This window comes from Tursiops truncatus, chromosome 7 (genome assembly GCF_011762595.2).
Source record: "Tursiops truncatus isolate mTurTru1 chromosome 7, mTurTru1.mat.Y, whole genome shotgun sequence".
Classification (NCBI taxonomy): Eukaryota; Metazoa; Chordata; class Mammalia; order Artiodactyla; family Delphinidae; genus Tursiops; species Tursiops truncatus.
In genome coordinates, this window is record NC_047040.1 from 11626943 (window position 1) to 11651723 (window position 24781).

The 24781-nt window shown below is 41.8% G+C and overlaps 1 protein-coding gene and 1 pseudogene across 11 annotated transcripts in view; both read right to left on the reverse strand.

Moving 5' to 3' along the window:
• RHBDD1 (rhomboid domain containing 1) overlaps positions 1-24781 on the reverse strand; it is a 115109-nt gene that overhangs the window by 22358 nt on the left and 67970 nt on the right. The gene's annotated exons all lie outside the window — the stretch shown is intronic.
• Positions 11258-11729, reverse strand: LOC101339511 (large ribosomal subunit protein uL29 pseudogene; annotated as a pseudogene).

Consider the following 24781-nt stretch of genomic DNA (forward strand, 5'->3'; position numbering starts at 1 on the left):
TAATATAATGCCAGACTTCACCACTTATTATTCATTCGCTTGTTCATTCTTTCACTCTTTCTCTTATTAGGTGATCATTCATCCAACAGACATTTATTAAGCACTTTCCCGGGGGGTCTGTGATAGGTGTGGGGTGCACAGAAGTGAATAAGAGCAGGGGCATGGCTTTATCCACTGTAGAAACAGTGCTCAGGGACTAAGCCTGTGAAAACGTCTGAGATCTCAAAGCAATTAAGTGGCTCCCTCAGTGAAAAAAAAAAATCTATAAAACTGAAAAGTAATAAGTATTTGATTAAATGCCTATGAAACGTACCATATCAATCATTTATATCTCAACTCATAAATATGACATATATATTTATAGTCGTTTACTTAAATATATATTTATATACTACGGATGGGCTGTCACATGTTTCAACACGTGAAATGACACAGGGTCGAGGTGGGGTTTCTAAAAATAAAAGCCCACATAAGTCCTCAAAAGTCCCCACAGGATGGACAGGACATCTGTGCTCTCCCGGAGTTTATAGTGTAGTGGAGACAGAGGCACACGCCAGTAGCCACAATCACCTTGTGAAATATCTAAGAAAGTACCCCTCTGAGCCTCATTTTCTTCATGAAAAAATAACCTACTGAAAACCAGAAACCATGGCCTTTGGGGCAGTTCTGAGGTCCAAGTTAAAAAAAAAAAAAGATGGGAAAGTATTTCATAAGCTCAGAGTGATGAGAAGTAAACTTTTAACCCCTTTGGTCTTTGCCCCTCCTGGTAGTAAATGCCTCTTACCATGTCGGATGCTACACCTGCCGCCTACCTGGGAACTGGTGCTCAGACCAGAGACAAATCTCTACCATACCCTAAACATAAGGCTGCTCTGGTGCCCTTCTGCAGCCCACAGATGTCTCTGATGGACAGACACACGTAAACCAGGACGCTTCATGTAAAGATAAAAGTTGGCCTGTATCGTGAGATTCCAAAGAGACAGAGGTTAAAAAAAAAAGGAAAAACAAAAAAATCAAAAAACCGCCCCCCCACTTACACTGGTAAAAATGAAACCATTTTTCAATTAGCTCAGCCCTAAGCAGACACCATCATCTATTTTGCCCTAAGAATGAAAAGCTGTGGACTGCTCCTAAAGTCAATTTTACTTCTCTCTTTTGTAGACATTTCATGAAATATCTTAATCTTCCCAGCAGGCAACATTAGTAGGTAAAAGAGGAAAATGAACTCACTTTTGGAAAGAAAGGATCATGTGGTATAACACAGAAATATATCCTAGGAGGCAGTCTGGGTCTATTATTTGTCCTTTTTCCTATTCTTCTTCATGGGCTCCCTTTTACGGAGCCGGCTGGGATGGGGCTGGGGCAGGGTATGACCAGGTTAAAAGCAGCCCAGGACACAACATCATAAACGGAAGCGGGATAGCAGTTATAAGCTTCTGCAGATAGAACCTGGCCGCTTCAAATGTGTACGACTAGACCCTCCTGGCTTCAAGATTTCCTTTGTGTCTCACCACGGGATGTGTGTTAGGATGATTGATATACAACGGGTTTAAATAAAACAAGAAAACAAACCAAGAAAAATTATGCATGATGAAGAATGAAAATCTACTAAAAATACTTTACAATGGCTTCAAACATGAAATCACATTTACAAATAACATTTTCATGACTTGGGCATAAGTGACTCAGGAGCATATGGCTTAAATTTCCTTCAGAACGCACAGGGCTTTAAAAATCAAGCAGAAACTTGCTTGGCAAAATTAGTTTGCAGAGCAGAGCTCTGGGGAAAAAAAGAAAAGAAGTTTGTCAGACGGCACTCGCTTTGGCATCCCTTCTCTGGTGCATTCTTTGATGACCAAGTCAACTGGCTACAGTGGCCATTGCCTAGGAACAACTTTCTTGGAAATCGTTTAACTCTCTTTCCCTATTTAGGCAAAGTATTCAATAACTTTATAATAAATGACTCTCCTTCACCTCGACTATCTCAAGCATCAAAAATCGTGGTCTAAGGCCCACTTCTGTAAAAAGTGTTGAGCCATCTTAGGCAGAGAGCAAATGGCTGCCGCATCTTTGCGGCCATCAGGTATGACTGCATATATAGGGATGCCTTTATTTCCTATTAATCCATTTGAAACTAAATACTTTTTCCCCCCAAATTAAAGACACACATTTTAGACAGAGCCCACAACAGTCAGGCTCTGTTTTACCTGCCCAAACTTTTTGGTTTCTTTCACCACACAAAGTTCACACACGAATACTACCACCACCAACATGGCTATAAAATAACCTTAGCATTCACAGCGTTTACTGTTTCCAAAAGGCACCCTCAAACATCACCTCATTCCATTCTGGGGGATAGTCATGACAAGTATTTAACCCATTTTTAGATGAGGAAACTGAGGTTCAGAGAAAGGTCATATAGCAACAACTAGCCATTCTTCAAATACCAATTGTACTTTCCTGTCTTGGCATCTTCTATTGTTTATTTTGATAATTTTTAATAGTCATGTTCTCTAGAATACCTATTCCCTTCATCCCCACTGACTAGAATCTCCCATTCTTCAAGGACCAGAACATATACCACACCTTTCAAGATGTGATCCCTGAACACTAACTCTCCAAGCAGGATGATCTTTCTTATGTATCAATTGGGCTAGGCTACAGTTACCAATTATTCAGTCAAACACTAATTGGGGTGTTGCTCTGAAAGTATGTGGTAGATGTGATTGAGTATCTAATCAGTTGACTTCAAGGGAGATTATCCTAGTTAATCTAGGTAGCTGAAATTAATTAATTAGCTGAAATTAATTAATTAGCTGAAAACCCCCTAAGAGCAAAGCTGAAGCTTCCTCAACAAAGAAGAAATTCCACTGATGAACTGCAACTTCAGCACACGTCCCAGAGTCCCAGCCAGCCCTTCCCGAAGGCCCGCCCCACAGACTTCAGACTTGCTGGTTCAGCTGCCAGTTGTGAGCTCCTCAGTGAGTCAGGCACTGCTTGTTACTGGATCATGAGAAAACAGCAAGATTTTCATGAAGTTCATAGGGCACATTTGGGATATCCTGACTTAAAGTATCTGTTCTGTGGCATTTATGGAATTCACTCTTGGGGATCTGGGGTCGCCTCACAAAGAGGTGGTCCATTTTCTACATCAGGTTCTCAAAGTGATTCCCAGACCAGCATCAGAGCGTCACCTGGGAGCCTGTTAACCAGTCAAGTTCTCACACCCCATCCCCAAACCCATTAAGTCAGGAACTCTGGGGGTGGGGCCCAGCTCTAAACACAGGAAACCATTCTGTTTAGTGTGTAAGAGAATTACCTGCAGAGCTCGTTGAACTAGACTGTTGGGTCTCACCTAGGACACATGGCTATTTACATGTAAATGAATTAAAAAAACTAAAAAAGCAGTGCCTCAGTTGTACTAACTACATTCCAAGTGCTTAGCACATGTGGCTAGTGGCTACCATGTCGGACACTGAAGATAAAGACCATGCCCATCACTGCAGAGAGTTCTATAGGACAGTGATGCTCTGGAGCCGCTGAGAGGGACCCCTAGGAGAAACCCCTCCAACACACGTCAGGTACTACAGGCAGGGAAAATAATTTCCATTATTAGCCTTACACTGAAAAAGCACAAGGCCAGATGGTCCAAATCAAAGGCAAATGTTCCTTTGTGATTACGTTGCTTCTCACGTGGGCGATTCTCTGTAGCTTAGGATGAGCAGCATCAGGGACTTATTTATTTAACACTAGTTAAACTAAGGCTGGGGAACCCAGCAGCAGTAGCGCAGGCTACAGGAGTCATCAGAATCCTTTTTTTTTTTTTGCGGTACGCGGGCCTCTCCCGTTGCGGAGCACAGGCTCCGGACGTGCAGGCTCAGCGGCCATGGCTCACGGGCCCAGCCGCTCCGCGGCACGTGGGATCTTCCCGGACCGGGGCACGAACATGTGTCCCCTGCATCGGCAGGCAGACTCTTAACCACTGCGCCACCAGGGAAGCCCAGAATCCTTCTTTTTATTCTTTCACAGGGGTGGGGGTGGGGATTAAGAAGCTCAAAGCCTTTAGAAGCTCAGGGCCTCTGTTTTAACTCTGGTGGAACAAAGGACAAAAGTAGGGTCTATATTGCACCATCAACTGTTCACTTCCTGAAACAGCTCCTGGCAAGGCTATTGCTAACCTCCGTGTTGCTAAATCCACGGATCATTTCTCAAGTCCTCATCTGCCTGGGACCACTGGGGCATTTGGCACAGATGGACACTCTTTCCTCCTAGAAAAAGATTCTTGTCTTCTAGGACCACCTGCTCTCTTTTTCTCCGGTTTTCCACCCTGCTTCACTGGTTCCTTCTTCTCCCTCTCCTTCGCTGGTACCTCTTTTTCTCTCTGACCTCTTTATGTTGGAGACCCCAGTGCTCAGGCTTTGACCCTCTTCTCCATCTTTACTCACTCCCTTGGCGATTCCACCCACTTTCATGAATTTAAATACCATTTATATCATGCCGATGACTACCAGATTTTTATTTCCAGACCATACCTGTCATCTGCTCTCATACAGAACTACCTACTCCATCCCCACATGGAACTCTCATAAACCTGTCACTCTCTCCAGGTCCAAGACTGAACTCCATTTTTTTCCCTGCAAACCTGCTCTATCTGCATGTTCAGATTAATGGAAACTCCAACTTTCCAGTGCCCTCAGCCCAAAACTTTATTCCCCCTTCACTTCTCTTTCTCTCACAATCCCCACCATTCTGTCAAAGAATCCTTCTGCTCTACCTCTGAAATGTACCCAGAAGCTAACTGCCACGCACCTCCTCCACGGCTGCCGTCGGGTGGGAGCTGTGGTCCTCCCTTGCCTGGGTTACTGCAACAGGCTCCTAACTGGTCTTCCTGCTGCTGCCCTCTGCCTCTGTCTTCACATGGCCTATCCCTCTGTGTCTATCTTCTCCTTTGCCCTCTCTCATCAGCACACCTATCATTGGGTTTAGGGCCTACCCTCATCAGGATGACCTCACCTTGCCAGTGTCATTTTCATTACATCTGCAAAGACTCTTACTCCAAATACAGTTGCATTCTAAGGCTCTGGGGGCACAGCTCTTTTGGGGGTCAGCATTCACCCCACTATGCTGCCCCACAGACTATTCTCAACACAGTAGCCCCAGTGAGCCTTTAAGAAATTAAGTTAAATTATGATACTCTGTGCTCAAAACCCTCTAAAGGCTCCCATCTCACTTAGAGAAAAACCAAAGTCCTTCTGCCGGCCTGAAAGGCCCTGTGTGAGCTGGCTCTTAAACCTCTCTGTCCTCACCTCCCACCGTCCAGTCGTAACAGTGGCCCAGACTAGCGGATGTGGATTTGAGACATGTTTTGACTTAGCATCAAGATCACCTGGTTACTGACAACACCCAGGAGGTAACACCTGACGAGGAACAAGTTGGGGAGGTGGAAAAGGTAAGTACATGCTGCATTTGAGATGTCCTTGAGTTCATTTATATATTGATATAATTTCAGAAAGAGATCTGGGCTGGGAAGATAAATTTGAAGTATAAATCGTAACTAAAGCCTTAAGAAAAGAGGTCCAAGAATGAAGTCATTAGGAAAACTGATATTCCAAGGTAGAGTAGAGGCAGGTGAGCCTGCAAAGGAGACCAAGGAAAGAGGTCAGAGCAGTAGTGGGAAAGCCAGGAGGGTAGAAAAAAGGAGGGTTTCAAGGAGTGGATAGTTATGTTAAGTAAACCTGGGGAAGAGAAGTGTCTCCGGGCCTTAGCAACATTGAGGCCGCTGGGGAACTTGGCTAGAACGGTTTCATGAGAGTAACGGGGGTCAGCAGCACGACTGAAGAAGTGGAGACTCTGCAGACCGTAAGTGGAAAGGAAAGGTGGTGAATGAAAGGCAGTTGTGCTGTTGGTCTCTCTCTCTTTGGGGATGAGTGTGGAAAGAGACTCGAGTAGGTTTCAATATTGACAGGAAGGATCTGGTAAACATTCAGAAGCTGAAGACAGAGGGAAAGGGGGATAATCAGTAACAAGAGCTTTTCCTGAGAAGTTAGGACAGGGAAAGGATTAGCTTTCGGTAAGAGGAAAGAGACTTCCCTGCCCAGCTATTAGGAGGGACAAGTTCAGTATGGGGGTGGAGACAGGTAAGTTTGTAGTTTTCATCATGGGACGTTGAGGGCATTACCTACAGGTGGATTCTATTTTTGGGGGGAAGTCGAGGACAGGTGAGATGTTGATATCATTTGTAATAGACTCAGTTTACTCTGTTGGGGCACAGTCTCCAATTGGGCTCAGCTGCCAGGTGCAGGGTCCGAGAAGCCTAGGGGCTGGGCTCATCTAAGTCTGTGGAATTTTTCCATATAGGTGGACGAAGGACTGAGCAACAAGGGCACGGAAGGTATTTGTAAGAGAGTAACTGAAACAAAGGACTGGAAATCTAAGCACTGGATGGAGGCAAGTAAGACAAGAAGGGAAGGAATTAATGGACTGGAAAGGGGAACAAAGAACACCTGCAGCTGAGTACCCAGAACTTTAAGGTCACCTAAAAGTGGTCGAAACACTACATACTAAGTCCATGAAAGCTAAGAGCCCAGTGTATTTAACACAAGAAGCAAAGGAGTTTTAGATACAACCACTCTACTACCAGGGTACCAAGTGCTACCCTACTTGCTATCAGAGAGAACCAGAGGGACCTTTACATTGAAAAGGTAAGAAGGAGGTACTGAAATTCAAGGAATATCATTCCAAATCTGGATTTCCTGCCACTAAATCACTTCCAAGTAATGTGCTTGATTTTATTGATTTTGCTATAACTGATTCTATGTAAGTGTCCTATACACAAGTTTACCTGATTCTTTATCATCTAAACTTACCCTCTGGTGTGGTGGTTCTCAACAGATTTTGCCCCCTAAGGGAGAACTGGCAATGTCTGTAGATACTTTTGGCCGTCACAACTGGGAGGAAGGGTGCACGAGCATCTGGTGGGTAGAGGCCGAATGCTATTCAACATCCCACAATGCACAGGACAGCTCCACCCCAACAAGGAATTATTCAGCCCCAAATGTCAATACTGCTCAGGTTGAAAAACCCTGCTCCAGAACAAACATGCCTGCAAATGTACACTATTTACATCAGAGAGAGGAGGGCTCAACTTGGGATCCAAGTAACAAACTGTCTTCAAATTTTCTGTACCACAAATATACCAACAGCCTAAATAAAACTACCTTAGTTTTTAGAAAAACATCAATATATTAGTGCACAAAACCTTGTAGACTTAGATATGTAAGAAAGCATATGGACGCCCTCGATGACTTCTTCCTACCTCCTTCCTTCCTTGCCTGGTTTTTCCCATTCTCCTGTTTATTTCTCTCCAGAAGGAGCTCTGTTCCTCACCAATTCCTGCATACTGGAATATTAAGTTCCAAAGATAAATTAACTTTGATAAAATTCCTTTATCAGAAGTAAATGTGAAAGTCTGAAGAATTTAGTGAGCTGGCCTTTTGCCCATATACAGAAATGATTAAAGACTAGACTGCGATTAAATTCTGAGCAGAGTGACATAATTAGCAAATTTATGAATGGGTCTTCTTTTCACAGTTCTACTGTCAGGACTAATTACTTGTATTAATTAGAACTGTCAACACATTAATATGCTTGTTGAAGCCGCTTCCTATGGTAAAATACGAGACTGGTAAATATGAAGACACTTGGAAAGATGCAAAGGCCTTCATTTATTAGCAACTCTAAATGATGCAGAAGCACTGACTGCACAATGAGCCCTGGGGATTGACTGTAAATGGATTCCTAGTTAATGAATTTGTTCTTCCTTGCTTAGGCATTATTCTTGGTTTAGCGTTTGGACGAAATATTCAATATATCACTACTTTAGAAGGACTGTAGCAAGAATAAGGAAAAAATTCTGCAAGTTACTGGAAAAGTAGAGTAGCAGGGATGGTTAAGTTGAGCAAGAGAGAGTTCCTGTCTCGTCTTTGATTAGTCTGAGATCTAGTGTAAAACAAGTTTTGAGAACTGCTTAAGTGAAACGGGAAGGACAGCTGGGGGATTAAAAACTAGAGTTTGAGACCCAGTTTTAACTCTGTGTGACCTTGGGTAAATGGACAAGTTACTAAGCCTCTCTGTGCCTTGGTTTGCTCATCTGAAAAATGGGGACAGCAATAGAACTTGTAGAGGGCTGTGGTGAGCCTTAAATGTCAACATATATAAAGGGCTTAGAGCGGTGCCCAGCACAAGCTACGTGCTGGCTGTTACTGTTTTCATAATCATCACCTGGGATGGCAGCAGAAACAGAATTTCGAGCTCCAAGAACGAGATCCTTGGAACAGGACGCAGTGCTTTGGAGTCAGATAGAGTCGAGGTATGAATCCAGGCCTATTACATTTAATTTTTAAGCTTCAATTGTGCCCTACCTCATGAGTCCTTGTAAAAAGTAAATTTTAAAAAATGCATGAAAGGCACTTGCTGTGCCTGGTACATAAAAGAGGCTTGCTAAATATTAGTGCTTAAGCATTCATTACCATTATTATCTTTTTGGAGGAATCTCTGAGACATGGAAATAAATGCCAAAAGAAAAATTTTAGTAAGTGACCTAAGATGAGTGGAGAGAGCACATGTGAAAGAGGAGAAAGGGAAATGAAGAGGATCTATCGAGGGCCTTCTCTGGGAAGGGTGTCCTCATGCCCTGTCTCAAGCGGCCGTCACCACAGCCCCAAGAGGAGGGTTTAACTCCCCAGCCACAGAATCCCCATAAATCCCCTAATTACCTTGTTCACTGGTGAAGGAAAGACAGCTGGGATTCCAACTGGGGCCTGAATGGCTGCGAAGCCCACACTGTGTCAAGGCGTGAACGCCAGGCTGCAAAGGGCTTCATCACAGACTGCGGGGGAAACAGACTCTAAGCTCTTCCTACCTTTTTTCCTTCCCCCCACCTTTACATATATTTAAAAACACAGTCATCAAATTCTTGATAGGCAAAGCTTGTTCCGGCTGGCTAGGTAAACTTTACCTGATAACTACCATAAAATAACTACCATAAGACAATTTTAAATTAAAGCCGGTTAATCAATTTTTTAATCCTGTTAAGTACCAACTTGGCAACGGTCCACAAAAGAGAAAATTATTCTCGTTTTATGCTTTGTCTTCCAGAGACACACATTTCTGACAGTGTGAAGATGGCCCGACTCATGGAGGCTGCAGGGAGCATTTGGGGAATGAATGAGAAGCATCTCCTAGGGTCCCTCCCAATTCAAAAAGCTAATGTTTCTGCATGCAGCAAGATGTCGATGCTAAACTTGATTTCAATTAAAAACCCATTTCTGTACAAATGTTATAAAACTAGACTAATAAAATGTAAGTTGATGACTCCTACTTTTGTCTTAAAAATTATGTGATACCTTAAAGATCAATCTGGCCAAAACTCCACAGCATCAAAATAATCAGTGCATAAAAAGAAGACCTAGTTGTAGGATGTTCTGGATCCATTCACAAGAAAGCTCGGTTAAATGCAAGACGCTGGTAAATCTGCTAGAGTTCCCAATGTCATGTTAGACAGCAAGCGGCTCCCAGCTGCTCCCTGGAGTCCCTGAAAACTTACTTTAAAGGGTAGAGCTTACCCCCTCTACTCTAGTTGCTCACTAGACAGTTCTCGAAGCAAATGCAGGTACCAAAGGATCTTACTGACAGGTAGTGGGGGATGTGTGGTAGTAATGGTCAGAATGTGCACTGTTACTCTGCGAATAACCCCGTTTATTTTTTTGATTGCATATGATGCTTAAAAATGAACTTGGGGGATATGGTAAAAACAGCTCCGAATGGGGAGTACAATGATGCAGACTCCAGCACTAGCTAAGGGACGCTTAAGCCGTGTGGCTCTAGCCAACACCCTCTCTTTCTAGGGTGCAGTGTGCCAAGGTGGTCAGGACCAGGCCGTTTCTAAGGCTCTTACAGAGTTATAATCTAAGAATAACTATATTAACAAGAAATCTGTAATTCTTATAAGGCCAAACCGCTGCCACAGGGCTCTTAGGCTAAGGTTGTTTGCACAGTTGCTGAAAGTGTCAACTGAGCTCTCCTCAAATGGCAGTTGTGCTGTCAGGTTATAATCGTCTGTAATTGGTGCTTTCGTGAATTGCAAACTTCCTAACCACTAGAAGGCCTGAAAAAGAATCTCATTCCTCTGTAATAAGAAACATGTTAAAAGGCAAAATAATTAAAAAAGAAAGCACACTCTGAGCAATAATCATTAAAACTTACTGCTTGGGTTTCTCTGGTGGCGCAGTGGTTGAGAGTCCGCCTGCCAATGCAGGGGACACGGGTTCGTGCCCCGGTCCGGGAGGATCCCACGTGCCACGCAGCGGCTGGGCCCGTGATACATGGCCGCTGAGCCTGCGCATCCAGAGCCTGTGCTCCGCAACGGGAGAGGCCACAACAGTGAGAGGCCCGCGTACCGCAAAAAAACAAAAAACTCACTGCTTTATGTTTATGTTAACATTCCTCATCAGTAAAGACAAGCCTAGAGAACAGAATAGACAAAAAACAAACATGCTATTTTACGATTTCTTAATAGCATGATTTCCAATAAGAATTCGTATGTGAAATATGTCGGTCTTAATGGTTTCTTTTCTTGTCATCGAAACATATTAGGAAACCATCCACAGCTTTTCCTTCCTTCTTTCCATCCATCCATCCCGTTCCTAAATATTCCCAACCATCAGTCACACTTCTCTTTGATTAGCAACAGTTTCACCCAGATAATAGCTATTTTTGTTGATGCCTTCCTAGTTCCCTCCCTCCACCTTTCCTCACTCTCTCTTCCACTTGACTAAGTTCCCTGAAGGCAGAGAATTTGGTTTTTGTTTATCTTCATTTGGGGGGAAGAGAGATGGCTACCTTGCTCATACGTGGCACAATATGGGTTTTCCAAATATTCTAAAAATTACATAGAAAGAATTTAGAAATCTAGGTAACTACTAAAATGGATGGTACTATCTGTACCTTCAATTAAAAAAAAAGTACCCATTGTCTTCTGCTAGAGCTTCTTAAGAGCGGCGCAGAGAGAAATGGGAACCTCCCTCCGTGGCCCTCAAGGAACTCCCCACCTATAGACCTGAAGCCCTGCGAGAATCACCAGGGGACCTTATGAAGCAGTCCCAGTACCTGGGCCCACGCTGCCGCCTTTGTGCACCTGCCCTCACCCCTGCCCCACCAGCTGTATATTCTGATTTACTGGGGGCCAAGGCACTGACAATTTTTTTTTTTTTGCCAGTTTGTTTGTTTTATTGACACCTGGATGCTCGGGCCTTGACCGCGTACTTCCGGAGCGGGTACAGCCGCTCATTCCACTGCTGCTTCTTGGTCTTCAGGTTCTCTTCGTGTTTGTTGAGCCGGCGGCACGTGGCACGTGACACGCGTTTTCTTGGACCACAGATGCAGGGGCTTGTACTTCTTGCCCTTACAGAATTTCCTGAGGTTCTCATTCTGAGTCTGGTTAATGATGGTGAGTACACGGGCGATGGATTTGCAAACAACTTGGATCTTGGAGAGTTTGGAAGCCGCGCCGCCTGGTACTTTAGCCACGCGTAGCTGGGACAGCTCCACTTTCAGGTCCTCCAGCTGTTTCAGCAGCTCCTTCTTCTTGCCGCGAAGGTCTCGAGCCTTAATCTTGGCCATGACTGTAGAGTCAGCCTCCGCTGCCTTCTCAGAGGGAAAAAGCGGCACTGATAATTTTTTTTTTTTTTTTTTTTTTTGCGGTACGCGGGCCTCTCACTGTTGTGGCCTCTCCCGTTGCGGAGCACTGGCTCCGGACGCGCAGGCTCAGCGGCCATGGCTCACGGGCCCAGCCGCTCCGCGTAATGTGAGATCCTCCCGGACCGGGGCACGAACCCGCATCCCCTGCATCAGCAGGCGGACTCTCAACCACTGCGCCACCAGGGAAGCCCCGGCACTGATCGTTTTTAAAAGCTCCCCAGGTGACTGTAACAGGAAGCCAGGACTGAGAACTACCAAAATCTCTGAAACCCCTCCTCTAGTTACTTAACAAATGCTGGTTAACTATATGCTTGGCCTTTCATTGTCCTACAGGCCTTGGATGCACCCACCATTCATTTACTGAAACACACTGCACATCAATGGTTATTCTTTTTTCAGAAATCAAGTGAGGTCACTGCTCGAATAAATTTAATTCTCCTTGATGTCAGTGAGCTGTAGCTTTCATAAATGTCCATTCTCCTTCATTTAATATGGTCTTTTCTAACTTTCCATTGAATTGGAGTATTCTATCTATAGTTAGCTGAGTGTTACCTGGGGGCTGGAAAACAGCTGGGGATTTCATGTTCCCTAGACTTTCACAGGTCTCCACTGAAGGCCCTGAAAACACTCAACCATGAAATCTGCAGTAGAAATTCCCATAGGAAGTTTAAAGTTGACCAAGAAGTCATTAATAACCTCTACTTGAAAAACTTAATTTGAAACTTTCTGATGAATATTTTACAGAAAACTCTAACTCACTAAAATTTCTAATTTCATTCCAATAGGAATGAGTATGAATACAAAAAAAAAGTTCACTAAGCTAGTAAAATACTAGTAGCATTTAGATTAATTATATTAATTATTAATTAAATTATGATGATGATGACCATACCAATACAATATGAAAGGCAAAATGACGTCATGGGTAATAAGTATATAGACTCTGGAACCAAGACTCCTTGTGCTCAAATCTCAGCTCTGTCACTTATTAGCTATGGGACCACAGTTTGCCTTCCTTCGGTTTAGTCTCTTCTCTGAAATGGGTAAACAGTAACACTGCATTGGTGGTTGTTGGATTGAGTGAACACACACGCACATACACACTCATGTGCATACACATGCACACACACTAAACATGCATACATGTCACTTATAATGGTGCCTGGTGTGCTGGAACTCACTCAAATTCCATCTCTCTCCCTGCAACCCAATCCCCACACACAGCAGAGTGAGCTTAAAAGCCAGATTTCATCTTATTGCCCTCCCTACTTAAAAGTCTCAATGGTTTCCCCTGTTTCCAGGGTCAAGTACAAAACCCTTAAAAACAACATACCGGGCCTTTCACAACCTGATTCCCACCCATCTTGCCACTCTGGTCCGACAATGAAAAATATATTGCAGCCACAACTATCGCAGTACCTACAATGGGCCACCCTCTCATCTCAGGGCCTTTGCCCATTTTCTCTGCTTCCCTTGCCCCTTTGTTCACACCCTTCACTAACTTCTCATCACATTCAGGGAAAGACCAAAATCCTTAGATGGCGCATGGTCTGGAGCCCACTAATTCAAATTTAGGATCAATACCTCGATTGCCCCAAACTTAGATATGATACATTCATTCATATGAGAAAGGATGCTCACTCCCTAAATATTTGCCTGCCAATCTTTAAGATAATTAAGGTGATAGCAGATGTTATGACGTCATTACAGTCACTCGAGGAAAACCTGTGAATTCTGAGTTTCGAATAAAGAGTATCCTGTCTGTATACCTCTCTCTTCTGTTTGCTGTAGGTGCAATATTTAAATTATTTCCATGTTAAATAGTTGTTTGTCTATTCATGTAACTAAAACAGCAGAGAAAGACACCCTTTTTAGAAAACACAAGTCTGGGTGTTTTTAAGGACAGTGCTCATTTGATCTCATTATTCTGCCAGTTAATTGACAGGAAAGAACATCCTAATTGCTCATTAACTCTGAAGATGTCCCCTTGTCTGGTGTCAAGGTCTAAGAGATACAGGGTACACAGCAGCTGTACAACTGCTGCTGCTTTAGGGGGACAAAGCATTAGGTTTGCACAGTTAAAAAACAGCAGATGTTCTGATATGGGTTTCAAACAATCCCATCTATTACATGGTAGAATTTGGTGGTGAGTTATTTCCCCCTCAGGCTAATAAGATGAACCACATCGCTGATTAAATATTATCTTCTGGGGCCACAAGGTTGTTTTCACGGCTACCGCTTATGGAAATCATTCTTGGTTGGACTGGAAACTGCCCAAATGCCAACTAGTTTGAAAGGCTCTCCGAGAAAGGCATTCCTTGGTGCTCTTTCCCTCTACCCACCCGTGTCCCTACGTGCAAGACCATCTGGTCCTGTGATAATAAGCAAAAGCATAAGAGACACAAGCCATCAACACAGGCCTGCACAGTGACTGTTCAGATCCCTTCCTCAAAGCATACAAAGAAAGCCAGAAGTCCAGGAAACAGCTATGCCCACTTAGCAAGAAGCACTGTCTCCATGCTTCCCTGATATATAAAACATTAAGACGATAATAATTAGCAAATAATTAGGGCTGCCAAGGGGTAAGGAAACACTGTCATAACCTGACAAGTGTCATAGTGTCAAAAGCTGTGCTCAAAACGGGCCTTGCTGGCCCTGAGTTATCTAAGCCAGGGGCTCATTTCCCTCCTCACCCCCATGTGTCTCGCCAAAAAGCATCCTCTACACAATGGTAAACTACTTGGGGCTTAAAGTTTATCTTTGTCACAGCACAGTGTGCCAAAAGAAGGGCCCTTCTAACCCCCAGAGACGCAGCTTATTTAAAGTTATAATGAAGGCAGCAGGTGTTCCATACAGATGTCTCTCCTTTTAGAAGACACCTATTTGAAACACTTTATTCTCCCTTAACCGCGGTGGGCTCAGCTGCGTTTTATTTCAGCATCACCTGAGCCAAAAGCAAACTGTTTCCCTTTAGCCTCACTGAGCTGAAAATTAAAAACGACTGGGTTTTGGGTTGTTTTGGTTGATTTGCAGGGAATCCTGAACGCGATGATTCCAGAGTCAACTCCCATTGTTTTCTGGTGACAATGAAAGCAATGCCAGACTCCCCAGAAAGTATGCCAGACTCCCCCGCTTTCCTTGGCGACCCAAACCTCTGAGTGCCAATCACCTCACACCTTCCAGTGACACGAAGCAGAACCGATCTGAAAGGACTGCACTCGACAAAATGTATGCTGCTTTAACTTTCGTAAACTGTAAAGTCAAATGGAAATGCCTAGTGCCATGGCACTAAAGCAGCCTCAAACTAAGACAGGATCCAGTGTGTTCTGGAACCCTTAAGAAAGAAATCATTGTAGCAGCCAGGGGAGAGCTAGCTACCAGTAACAGGAACCACTGGTCTTCTTGCCCAAAGTGTATGGATACCTTTAGCCTGGAAGGTTGGAGTAGAGATGAGAAGGGAAAGAAGGCAACGAGCAAACAGGAAAAGTGGAGACAGGACGTCGAGGTCCTAGTCTGGATGCTCGGCTCTGCGCAATCTCCCTCAACACACTGACAGACCATAAGTAGCCCACAGAAGCTGGAGGTGAAGGTGTGAGGTGTAGTTTTCTCTGCATTTCTCTACAAAAAATGACCTGATGCCTTTGATGGGATGGCACTGTGGAGAATATCAAAGAAGAGGAAGGTCAATATTAAATATTTTTAGCAATGCATAGGTTTTCATATTTTTTCTTAATAAAGGTTCTCCATGATTTTGCAGACATTTTAGAAAATGGAGTCAAGCCAAAACAAGAAAGTAAGTCACCATAATCTTATTTCTGAGAAATAAGGATGAGTGGCATTTTGCTAAATATTATTCCAATCTTTTTTATAGTACATTTACTAGGTCTTACAAAAATAAATGAGTTTCTACTAAGACTACTGCTATATCCTGCTCATTTGACTCACTGTGAACCTGCTTCTATTTTTAGTGGCTAAGTATTATTCTAGATCATGATTTATTTCACCTATTTCCTATTGGGGCATGATTAGGCCATTTGCGAGTTTCCAAAGCAGATGATTACAATGTAATTTTAATCAGCTTAATATTTATAGTAATCTTAATAACGCTGTGCAATTTTGGTCCTGTCTTGCAACAAAAGTAGATTTAAAAAACACAGATGTGACACAGGAAGATTGCTGGTCCCTAATTGAGATGCTTGAAGATATATAAATATATATTATGCATGACTCTCACATCTGGCTCTCCATAAGAAGTTCAACAGAATTATAAATAGTTTTGAATCCCTGGAGAACTGCCATGTGATGAAACTAGACCACTTTGAAAGCTATTTGTGATTCTATAATAAATGGAAACCAACATATGACTTGATTTTTCTCACTAGCAAAACAACACAACAAAACGGATGAACACGTGCACCTCTGAGTGAGACTCAAGAGGCTGAGTAAACGACAGTAAAAATTCTCACGTGAATGATTCACGTGTAGTATTGATAGGTGGCTCCACATAAAATTCTGTCTTAAAGCGCACTTAGGGCAAGCACATTTATTCTTTTTTGTTATGAATCTTTTCTTTTCTAAAAAGAAAGCCACTGGGCTTCCCTGGTGGCGCAGTGGTTGAGAGTCCGCCTGCCGATGCAGGGGACATGGGTTTGTGCCCCGGTCCGGGAAGATCCCGCATGCCGGGGAGCGGCTGGGCCCGTGAGCCATGGCCGCTGAGCCTGCGCGTCCGGAGCCTGTGCTCCGCAACGGGAGAGGCCACAACAGTGAGAGGCCCGTGTACCGCAAAAAAAAAAAAAAAAAAAAAAAAGGAAGCCACTGAAGAAAAATTGAGTCCTATTTAAATGAACAACGCAAATATCCCTAATTCAAATGTCACTACTTGTCCAGAGTAAAAACAGTATTTTCAAACTCATATGCTATGATTTTTGGTAGAAACAAATCACTGCCCAGCAGATTATTTATGATTGTCTATAGGAAGCATTTTTTTGGTGTGTGTTCTATTAGGTACCTGAGATGCCAGTTTCTTGTGTAAGAAGGGCATTCTTTCCCTAAACAAACTATTTATTTCACAATTTTTAATTAATGTCAGGAATTTTTGCTTAAAAAAAAAGACAATCCAACCAAACAAAAGAACTTAGCCAATCATGTGAGGACAACAGTAAGAGAAATGTCATTGTCATTCTACAAGTAATACTGTCTTTTTAAACGTAGCTAAGACTGTTCTATAGTGACCACACCTACCAAAGAGTTTTCAGTGTTCTGATTTCAGGATGATCGTAATGGCCAATCCACCTCCCAAAACACAAACATAACTCCAGCTCGGCCATGCGGGCTGACTATGTGGAAGGCTACAGACAGGATCATGCTGGTCTCTTCCATAACTGACAATTCACGACAGCCTAGAAGCACTTTTTCTGAAGAGGCCCCGACTAGGAATAGAGAAGTCTGGCCTTCTTGCCTGGTGTTTACCACTCAGAACGTGACCCCGGGCCAGCCATTTCATTTCTCTGTGCTTCTATTTCCCAATCTAAAACAATGGCTATAATTACAAATGCTTATTTCGTAGGGTTCTGTGTGGGGATGTGAACCTTCCTAGCACAGTAACCACGAGGGAAGAGGTACTGCTTGTTGACCTGGAAAGAATTCACCAGAACATTTAGTTACAGTGGTTTCTTCTGGGTGCCTGTATTATGGGTAGCTGCAAGGATACACCTCAAATGTGATGTGGTTTTTCTCCGGCTGGTGGGGTTATGGATCACTTTTTGTCTTCTTTTTGGTGATGTGTATTGATTATTTTCCACCGTGAATATGTTCTGCTTTTATAACCAGCAGGACAAATGCTTGTCCAAATTCTGAAAGACCATAATAACCGAGTTCAGGGACCCATCATCACCTGTCTCAGGCCCTCAGCACTGTCCACCCCGGGACATCTGGAATTCAGGGAGGACTTCCTGAAAAGGAGCTGAGTGCTGCTTATTCCCATGGCAAAACAAAAGCAGAATCGCACGGCAACCACAGCACTCATCTAACAGGTGTTAGCACACACACATCAGAGCAGTCTCACACACGTCATCACCTGCCTCTCTCCCTTCTGAAGACCAGAGGACTCTGTCCCTGCGGTAGGAGAAAGCTGAGAGTCCATTTGCAGCCAGCCTGGAAGGCGGATGTGGGAGCTAATTCAGGGGTTCAACTCTGCTCTAGGGTGGACACACAGGAGCCCAAGGAAATGTGGATCCAATCTAGCACCTTCCAGGAAGGTCCTGACCCCCAGGCTCTTCATGCCTGGGGAACCCAACCTACATCACAACAGCATCCCCAGGGCAGGACACCATCCACAGTAATTGGGCCATAGATATAAATGATGGGATATTAAGTCTCTTGACTTCTCCGAGTCTGTTTCCTCATTGAGTAAGATCAGGTGTCAGATATGCTGACCTCTAAGGTCACTCTCAGTGCCAGTTATGTTTGAAAATGGTTCAGCCTTGTCTCATTCTCCATTATCTACTTTAAAAAGTAATTTAAGTAAATTAAGCAAAGGATCCAAACAATAGGTCCCTCCCCAAGACTGCAGTTATGTGCTTAAAATTATATGCTAAAGTTAGGTGGTATACGTTATCTGTACTTACAATGCTTAGAAAGGAATTAGAAAGGTTCAAATAAAAAAGAATAAAATTTTATTCACTGAAAATATCAACTACTGAGTCTATGAAATAACGTCTCAAAGTCTGGGCCTTCAGCTCAAAAATAAAAAAATAGATACTGTTTTGTTTGGTTTCATATTTTAGTACAGACACAGAGAATTAGAAACCTCTTCACACCCTCAATTGTTTGATTAATAAGAATGTAAAATCCACTATAATTTTAACGCACTATTTGACATCTCTCTTCCTAATTAAAACATTTTATGAAATGGAGTTTCTTAATCACACCTATATTAATAGTTTTCTCCAATTAAGTTTGATCTTATGAAACACTGAATATACACCTCAATAACTTCGAGATTAAAAATTGTATAGATGACTTGAGTATCCAAATCATCATATTAGTAAACTTGATATTCTCTAAAATTCTTACATAACTTAGGGAATCATAGTTGCTGAAGCAGAGAATTTCATAGATGGGTAAGTAAAGTGATCAGCTCATTTCAAAAGTTACTGTATCTCTTTCCTAAATCTAATATATTGGGTAGCTGAAGTGAAGTCAGTCAGTCACTAAAACCTCCTGTCGTTCAGCAGAAAGAACAATGTTTTTGGTTTGATAGCAAAGAACAAGATTTACTCATTTCCGTACCCTGCAGTGCTTAACAGTACCATACACAAACAAGAGGCTCCAACTGGGATTTCCTGAGGAACAGAATGAATAATGATCCAGGGCAACATGATGAGTGTGCAAGGTAATATTTCCGAAACCATCAAGACTTGGTAGTCCACAAAACAGGGTCCACGTGTGGGGAAGATGAAGGGGACATGGGTAGGTGGAATTAATTCATTAGAGGTTTGTGTATACTTTTATTGCTAAATCTACTCATTAGCATCTGAATGATCCCTTTCAATAAATGGTGATTGTGGGGTTAGGTAGCCGGAGGAAAAATTATAAATTCACATAGAACTATTAATGTTAATTTCTCAAATATGTTTCAATTTCATGTATCATTATCTTTATTATTTTAGCAGCGGCTGAGCTACAGTTAATCTTTTTAGGTATAAAACCTCCACAGAAGCCTGCTCCTTCCCAATAGGGACCTAAACAGAACTCTGGTCCACTTATTTTATTATTTCTTTTCCTGACTGGGATATATTCACATGTTCTTTCGCAGGTTTGAAACATCATGTATTTACATTTCTTTATATGCACAATTTCACATCTAGATACAGTCTCAAATATCAAACTTTACTCACTGAAATGAATATCTCCAACGTAGAGAGAAGGGAGTAAGAACCTATAATCCAAAGGAAGTGTTCTGCAATGAAACTGCTTTTAGGGAATCTGGCAGATGGCGCTTTTTCATTACAGAGAACGTTTTCCTGGGGGAAAACACACCAAATTACTTAAAAAAAAGAAGTGGTCACATGGAATGAGCTGTACCTCTTCTGTCCTGGCCTGCAACACGCCTGCAAAGCCAGGCAGGCCGGCCGTGATCATTTGCATATGTTAAAAATCGCCAACTGCATTATGCCTGCACTGGGCCAGTGAAGGCTCAAATAATCATGCAACTGACGCAGATACCACCATCAAATGCATGTATTTATCAATTTAGATCTGCCTTAGACAGCTGTGTGAATTTATCTTCCAGAAAAGATCTTTCATCCGTCAGCCCTGAAACCTAGATGACAAACACTCGCCAATATTCCTGACATTTTTCAATACCCGCATCTCTTTCTAGCTACGCCCGTCCTGCTCAGTCCATTACCACAGAATGGAAGAGGAAGAAGCTTTGAAGAGGACCCAGTTCAACTCTCTTATTATAAAAAATAATAATAAAACAAAGGTCTGATCAGATCCAGTGACTCACACCTCAAGTAAGGTTAGTTCACTGATATTCCAGGACTGAAGCTCAGACCACTGAATTCCCATCCTTTTCTCTTTGTACCACACGATGAAAGATTAAAAGAACATGTACATAATTTATTCCATTTTTTTCAAAATTTTTCATACAACAATAAACAAGACATGTCATTTTTATTTACCTTGGTGTAGCCTCAATAAAAAGCAAAATATACAACACAGTTAAAATAAATTCTCTTTCTGCTTTTTATTTAAAATGTATCTGAATTGGCCCCTATGAACATATATGCCTATAAACAGGATTCAAAGATATTGTCAAGTGATCTTTTAATAATAAAAGCCCTAGATATTAATTCGGAACCCAGATACTCTTTTCCAATATGGCTCTCCTGGTAATTTTACATGTAAAGACTTAGAGACAAAGCAGCAACCAGTTTCATTCTGAAGCCAAGACCTTTGTTGTATGTCCCACCACAGCTTCACATATGGCTAGCCAGCAACCCCAACTGTACAATGTGGGGAGTGGGTGACAACTCTGCTTGATTTTCACAAGAGAGCCAAAGTGTGATTGTGGCCATTTGCCTTTCAGAAGAGTCTAAGAAAAGAAGCACACGTTACTCCACATGTCACGAGGATTTCCAGTTTTAACCAGTACACATGCTCCAGACTGGCAGATAGAAGTTGAAAAGGACACAGCTTTGTACCCAGCCACCCGCTGAACTTGGTGGCAGGCTATTTAAAAAAAAAAAAAAAAAAAAGGGCACAAATTATACATGGAAGGACGTGGGGGAGAGGGGAGAGGAAAATGCAATGAGCTAATGTTCCTAGCTGGCATCTGCCTTTTGACTCAAAGAAAGGAGATGGCTCTCGTCCAAAATTTTTCTATTATTGTGGTATCAGCTGCCTCTTGGATTCGTTTATAAGAACTGAGACTGCCAACAGAACAAGACAAGATTTCTGTTAATGGTAGTAAATGTGCAAGCTTCTTGAAATAATAGGAATTTCGATATTTCTTCTACAAAGGCTACTTTGGTATTATTATTCCTGGCATGAGCTTTAGGACTTATAATTATGGCCAGGTACTATTAAGAAATATGACAACAGCAAATTCTGAGGTTAAAAAAGTTGTTACCTTGATTCTTTAATTTACTCTTCCAATATATTGAACTAAAGAAACTAATTGGTGCTGGATGTCTCTTTCTGGACTGGCATTCTACCAAATGAATTTCTATTAGTTGGCTCTTTCAAATCTCAGTATTATTGATGACTATTACACTAACTTCTTACTCTGAAAACTGGGAATCAAAGAGAAAGAATTAAGCATTTACCTAGCCTTTTAAAAAAAGGACTATAGATTCTACCTACTTCATGAGGGAATGATCACACTTTTTAAAAAAAGCCAATAAATAAATTACTAGACAGATTATGTCTAGTAAATGACAGATTCAAACTAAGGATGTAGAAAACAGGAAAAAGCATCACTACTATCCTTACAATAAACATGAATGCTGGACAATCTGCAAATCAATACCTTTTCCTGAACCCAACAGAAAGCTGAGGCAGTAGGGCAGCCAACTAGAGAGAAGTCTAAAACAGCATAGGAACACTTGCTTACCTAGGACAGACTCTGCTGGACACTAACAAAAAGAATTCAGCCAAAACTGTTAAACTGCTAAAGGCTGAGTGTGAGCTGGCAAGATTCTATTCATAGAATATATAACACGGAACATACTGGGAGATGCAGTACAAAGGAATTCACACCCACTTTCAGGCTCTTCTCAGGACCTCATGTGGCCCTTGCAAAAGACATATATGAGCCCAGAGAAAGTGTCCTTTGTCCTCTGTCATTCCTGGCACAGTCCTGAGGGAAAGAACAGCAGCCACTGCAGGAAAGGTCTGCATGAAAGGCTGCCTAGATCCTTCTTCCCTATCGTCCCTAAGGAACAAAAGACTTAAATGCCTGGGAGAAAGGCGAAAGCCAAGTTTCCCTTAAGGAAATGGTGAAAACCTCCTGCAGCTTAGAGAAGGGAAGGGGAGAAAAAGAAAAAAACCCTCTAAACTGGGGAGAGGGGCAGGGATACTGAGAAGGCCACACCTCCAAACCGAGGGACACAGTGACTGCGTGGACTAAGGCTTAATCAGGGCACCCCCCGGCACTGGTCTCCACCACCAAACTAAAAAACACAGGCTAACAAGTAATAGCAGTGTGCCACCGGGGGAGGGGCGACGGAGGGGATGGAGTACCTATCCCAGCTGCAGCACAAAGACTTACAACTGAAGTTCAAGTAGACATTGAGAGGCACTCTGGCAAATCAGCCCCCACCCTAAAAACAAGGTAACATTAGAGGAATTCGAAGTCTTTGATGCACTGAGGGGACCATACAGTACCTACTCAGTATTACTCACAGTAATTCTATATAATTCACAATACTCACAGTGCTCAGTAGACAAGATAATCCATAGGGATTAGGAGATCTGGGCAACACTATCAACTCAATTAATCTAACTAACATTTGTAAAACACTCCACCCAACTAGAGCAGAACACACATTCTTTTTAGGTGCACATGGCATTTTCACCAGGATGGGCCATAAAATATCACAACCAGGTGAGATTTATCCTGAGAATACAAACCTGCTTCAAGTTTGAAAATCAAAATGATTTAGTATGTCAATAGACTAAAGAAGAAAAAGTATATAATAATCTCTACAAATATAGAATAAAAAATACTATTTTTAATAGCATACCTCTCCCTGCAGAAAGAAAGAAAAAAAGAAAGAAAGAAAGAAAGAAAGAAAGACAGACTTAGGTATAAGTTTAAGAAAATATATAAATATATGGACGAACTGTATGTTCAAAAAATTTTAGTGGTGTGAAAAAATGATTACAACATAATACTGAATGAAAAAAAGTAAGGTTCAAAATAGTACATATCATATGGCCAACTTTTATAAAATAAACTCAAACCAAATATTTTTCCACCGGGAAAAAAGGGCTAAAAAGTAATAAAGGCCATTTAAAAAAATGTCTCCTTGGTTTCTCACTCTTAATAAGACAGTCATGAAGTGTTTTAAGGAAAATAAAATTGAAATTAATATAAACAATTTGCAAAGCTATTTCCTTTGTTGTCACCTGTTACTGTATAATGCACTTCAAGGAGTCTCTTCAGATCAGTTTTATTGGAACTAGTTCCATATGCTCTTAAAACATCCACTGAAAATGAAATTCTGTGGTCAAATAAGTTTGGAAAACATTAATTTAATAAATTGGTTTCTTAATTGTAGAACTAATTAGAATCGTCAGTATAATAGTGCCATTCTGGATCTTCAAGGGGGTATAGTTTGCAGTTTCCCAAACTTATCTGAATGTAGAACTTATGCAGGGAGGAAGTGAGTGAGTGAAAGAATGAGAGAGACAGGAAAGGAGAGAGCAGAGAGAGTTGTTTCGGCTAAAAATTGAAAGTAAGTTGCAGACATATTATTTTGCTTCTAAATACTTCAGTGGGTATCTCCCAAGAATCAGGGACCTTCTGCTACTTGTCCATAATACCAAAGAAAGCTAATTTCCCAAATAACATCTAATATCTAGTCCAAATACAAAATTCTCCTGTTTCCTCAAAATTTTTCTTTTATAAGAACCAGTTTTTCAAGGTTCTCATGTTATATTTGCTTGTTATTTCCTTTTAATATAAAATCACATCCTGCTTTTTTTTATGATACTCTTCCCACATCCCCCGCAGGAGACCAGTCTCACTGAATTGCAGAAACCTCACGTTTTATCTGATTTCTCAACTTATTCCTCTATTCCATGTATTTCCTGTATATGGACCCCTTACATTGGAAGACTTCATTAGAGTCAGGCTAAACATTTTTAGTAAGAATATGTCATAGACGGTGCTGTGTTCCTCATAAGGCATCATATCAGGAGACACACAATATCACGCCCTCCCACCAACGATGCCGCTACGTTTGATCGCTGGATTCAGGTGGTGACTGTCAAATCTCTGTTTGCCACTCCTATTAGCATGTCCTCTATGAGGTGATACTTTATCACCATGTGAATGTCCCGTTTCTTTTTTAAATTTTTACTGGAGTATAGCTGATGTACAATGTTGTGTTAGCTTCAGGTGTACAGCAAAGTGAACCAGTTATACAACGTCCGGTTTCTAAACAACCTTTTAACTAGTGGTTTACGGTGCTTGATGATCTTTGCAAGGCTACCAGTTATTTCATTGGTCTCTTGTTAATTTTTATTTACTTCTTTTAAAATTCCTTTTTAGGAAAATGTACTCTTTGTGGGATATAGTTAGGTGAGTTTTGACAAATGCAAAGAGTTGTGTATCCATCACAACAACCAAGATACAGAATAATTCCATCACTCCAAAAAATTCCCTCCTGTTGTCCCTTTGTGGTACTAAATAAAGTTTTGTACAAAGTCCATGATTAGTAGGCTTGCCCTGACTTACTTAACTTTTTTGTGTGTGTGGTAGACTGGGATTAATATTTTTATCAATGATAAC